The 4,709-nt window shown below is 34.2% G+C and overlaps 1 pseudogene; it reads left to right on the forward strand.

Moving 5' to 3' along the window:
- Positions 1-2,823: 2,823 nt before the first annotated feature.
- On the forward strand, positions 2,824-3,462 carry LOC132680319 (small COPII coat GTPase SAR1A pseudogene; annotated as a pseudogene).
- The last annotated feature ends 1,247 nt before the right edge of the window (positions 3,463-4,709 follow it).

Consider the following 4,709-nt stretch of genomic DNA (forward strand, 5'->3'; position numbering starts at 1 on the left):
AGCTAATCATTGAATTCCCATACATGATAAATATGATTTATTTATTTTATATCTACACATAACAAGATATTAACAAAGTTAACATTCAAACATAATATATGAAAGCACAAGACCTTTAATATTGCTTTAAAATAAGCACATCCTCAGTGAACATCTTGGGAAATAGAAATCAATTGCTGCCAAGAAAATTCTCACTTTGTCAGCTTGTTGAAGTGCCAGAATTGTAACTTAACTGAATACCCTATCTCCAAATACAGTCATCTTATAAGGTACTAGGGATTAAGATTACAGCATATACATTTTGGGGGGATGCAATTCAGCCCATAATAACCCCTCTCCCAAAATCATTACATAAATCCATAAAATTACATAAAAGAGAATAGAATAGTGATTATGTAACACTGGGTTGTAATCACATATCAAAACCAGGTTATAACACTTCAATTTATGTAATTTAGTTATAATACCTTTGTACTTTGTAGGTGCATTGGTTTTGTGTGTGTGTGTGTGTGTGTGTATGTGTGTGTATAGTATCAGAAAGACCACACTAGAGTCTCAAGTTACTGTGTTATCTTACAGAGTTTATTCTGTAAAAACTAAGTTATTATAGAGTTAAAATCTAATAATATACATAGTAGTTTGATTTTAGAAGCTGATAAAATTTACAAATTTCCTAATAAATAAAATTTACTTCCCATTTTTTTCAATTCCAAACTACTTATTTCCTTTAGATTATTGAAACCAATGAGAAAACAAACAACTCCCTAAAACATAATTGAACTTTGTTCTCTTTTATATAAAAAGAGAAAAACCCCTGAAATTTACATGCCATTCCTGAACACTAAAACATTTTTGAATTGATGATTTAAGTTAGCTTTGTAAATTAGAACTGCAAGTAAACACATTGAGAATTGAGTATAGTGAGCATATACAGGAATGTGTTGTATGTGTGTGTGCTGTAAGTTGTTTCATAGTGTATATGTGTGTGTGTGTGCTATAAATATATATATGTATATATATGATAATATACATAAGATAACATATATTATAATACAGATAAATAAGATATATATAAATATATATGATATATTAAATATACATATATATATCTTATATAAGTAAGAAAATGAAGAAGAAATCATTTCCTGTATTAAATATCAAATATCAGCCTTTTACTGGCCCAAAATGTAGCTTTCTAGGATTTTTGAATAAGATTCATATTTAATGTAAGTACCTCAAGCTGTTGGAAATATTCTCAAGAAGAAAAAAAAATTGAACTTAGTGCAGAGCCCTGCACATTCTAAAGTGTTTTGTAAATATTTGTTAAATATAAAGATCTTTAAGAGTTACTGTGATGCTGCTATCCGATTTCCCAGAAATCTTCCCTCTCTAATTAGCTACAACAAAGTCTTCTCTTTTCTGTCTTCTGGGGTCAGCCCTTTGGTGAGGAGGGAAAAAAGGGTGCACAATAGGAAACAGCATAAGTGGAATACTGACAAGAGGAAAAAAGAAGCCAATAAACCAAACTGAAATCTAATATATCTTATGCTACTCAAGTCCCCTCCAGATCTAAAAGGGCAACTGCTCCCTGGCACTCAGAAACAGGAGGAAAGGATTATTGTTTGGGTGGAGTGAGATGGCTGAAAGAAGTCCTGAAATATGTTTCCTAACATTCTGGGCTACTGTATTCCTGTTTCAGGTGGTACAGTAAACAATAATGTGCATGTCCCTGTGCTTCGCCTTAATTGATGGCATGAACAGAGCAGCCAGTCTAGCAATGAAGCTGAAGTGTCTCTGGAATGGGGAGGGAAAAGGGGCAAAAGGAACATGTTCAAATCTTTGGATGAATTTTACTATTTTTATAGCATGAATCAGGGTTGTTTGCTGTAGTGTTGACTGAAACTTATCAGTAATCATCAGACATTGTTTTAGTAAAAGTGTAAAGGTCATTTGTTGCTGTTATTTGGATGTAAAAATAATGACTTTATCTTTAAAACTGTAGACGGTACTTAGAGTAGATTGTGTCAGAAAATTGCCAAGATATAGATCAGTTTGGGAGTTGGTGGCAGGAAATTAGAATGATTTACACACCAAAGTGTCAACAGCAGCAAATGTGCATATCTCTGCCTTTTTATCGGTTATTTTTAAGCAGCAAAAAGAGACCTGGGTAAACAGATCTTTAGCAAAGAAAGAGGAAAATCCTACATAGGATTCACAGAGGGAGACATCATCTGATGGAGTAATCCTAAGTCTTTCCAAATTTGAACACATGCAGAACCTTAGTCCTATGACAGATTTTTGTAGAAAATGTATGTTGCATTAAAATTAATTTCATAAGGCTACGTTAGTAATTCTTATTTATATTTTTATATATAAAATGATGAATGTTTTAAGCAAACATTCAAGTCATTTATTCACTCTTATTCCTAAAACAGATGAAGGGAACTCAAAGTTAGTCAACACTTACAAAAATTATGTCTCCTTGTGTTAAAAATCAATTCTGTAGAAAACTGTATCATAGAGGACAGCCATGTTTCAGTTAGTGTATAAGCAAGATCTCTGAGAAGGTGCAGTTAATGAATCAAAATTAAGGTTAAAACCTGAATTGAGTGACACCAAACAGAGGAAAAGACGTTTCAAACTGAGTGAATGTGATCTTAGATTATTTGTTCTCATAGTTGTCAAGAGAAAGGACATGGTTAGAAATAAGAAAAGAGAAGCAGCTGGTGGTCCTGGTGCTGCTGGGCTGTGTTGTGTAGGAGGGTTGAAACCCCGCCCCCACTGCCACCAGAGGAACCCCTTGGTCATAGTTAAGTATTAATGATGTCTTTGAACTTTGAGTGGATCTACAATGGCTTCAGCAGTGTGCTCCAGTTCCTAGGACTCTACAAGGAATCTGGAAAACTTGTATTGTTGGATTTGGACAATACAGGCAAAACCACTCTTCTCCGCATGCTCAATGATGACTGATTCGGCCCACAGGTTTCAACATTAGATCCAACATCAGAATAGCTGACAATGGCTGGAATGACTTTTACAACTTTTGATCCTGGTGGGCACGAGCAAGAACACCAGGATTGGAAAAATGATGTGCCAGCGGTTAATGGGATTGCCTTTCTGTTGGATTTTGCATATCGTCCTTGCCTCATGGAAACCAAAACTGAGCTAAAGGCTTTAATAACTGATGAAACGATATCCAATATGCCGATCCTTATCTTGGGTAACAAAATTGACAGAGCAGATGAAATCAATGAGGAAAAACTCCATGAGATAGTTGGGCTTTATGGAAAGTCCATAGGAAATGGGAATGTGACCCTGAAGGAGCTGAATGTCCACTTCATGAAAGTATTCATGCACAATGTGCTCCAGAGGCAAGGCTATGGTGAGGACTTCCGCTGGTTTTCCCAGTATATTGCTTGGTGTTTGGACAGTGAAAATGAGAGTTTTACTTCTCTTGATTGATCCAAGAATAAAAGGAAGGAAAGAAGGAAGGGAGGGAGGGAGGAAGAAGGAGGGAACAAAGAAGGAAGGAAAAAGAAAAGTAAAAAAAGGAAGACCATGAAAAGTAAGTTAAAACTATGAGATAATGGGGTAATATTCAACTAAATTCTTCTTACAAAAAGTAATCAATCTTCCCAACCCCACCTGTTTTCATTCCACTAGCTATTGTATTCTGGAGATTTATTATGATGTATCTAGGAATTAGTTTACTAGTATTTCTTATGCTTTGGATTTTCTGGCTTCTTGGAATTACAAGTTTGTGTCTTTCATCAATTCTGGAAAATCCTCAGGTATTGCTCTCTAAATTTCACCTTCGACCTGCCTCTTAGAGTTCCAATTAAATATCTGTTAAACCCTTGTTCTAGCCTCTATACCTCTTAGTTTTCTGTATTTTATATTTTTATGTTCTAACACACTGTGATCTGACAACATTTAATATTTATATTTTCTGTTAGTTGAATTTGATTTGCTGTTAAAATCATATTTTTTAGTTTGCTTATTTTATATTTCATTTGTAGGTCCTATTTTAATCTAGGTTCTTCTTTCTCTTTTTTTTTTTGTTTGTTTTGTTTTGTTTTTGTTTTTGTTTTTTTGTTGTTTTTTTTTTTGTCTTTATTCTTTAGTGAATCATCTTTCCTGGCTATAATTTCAAGCTGGCACAAAAAAAAATTAATCCCGATAAGCCTCATATTTTATTCCTTTTCCCATTCATGGTGCTTCATTTCCTTAAGAGTTAGATCAATATTAATCCTGGTTATACAATTACTAAAAATAAATTCTTTTGAATTAATCTTAGAGTTAAGGTAAATGTCACTTCTTCCAGTGAGTCTCTGATAGGTTCTATCAGGCACTTATGGTTGCTGTAAGTTACATAGAAAGTGAATTCATAATGGATCATAGACCTAAATATAAGATGTAAAACTATAGGGGCACCTGGGCAGCTCAGTCAGTTAAGCATCCAACTTCAGCTCACGTCATGATCTCATGGTTCATTGAATTCAAGCCCTGTGTCAGGCTCTGTGCTGAAGGCTTGGAGCCTGAAGCCTGCTTCAGATTCTGTGTCTCCCTGTCTCTCTGCCCTTCTCCTGCTCACACTCTGTCTCTCTCTCTCTCAAAAATGAAAAAACTTCAAAAAAAAGTTTAAAAATATATAAAATGTAGAAGTATAAAACTTATAGAAATAAAAAAAGACATTGCTTTGACTTTGG

This window comes from Panthera onca, chromosome A1 (genome assembly GCF_046562875.1).
Source record: "Panthera onca isolate mPanOnc1 chromosome A1, mPanOnc1 haplotype 2, whole genome shotgun sequence".
NCBI lineage: Eukaryota > Metazoa > Chordata > Mammalia > Carnivora > Felidae > Panthera > Panthera onca.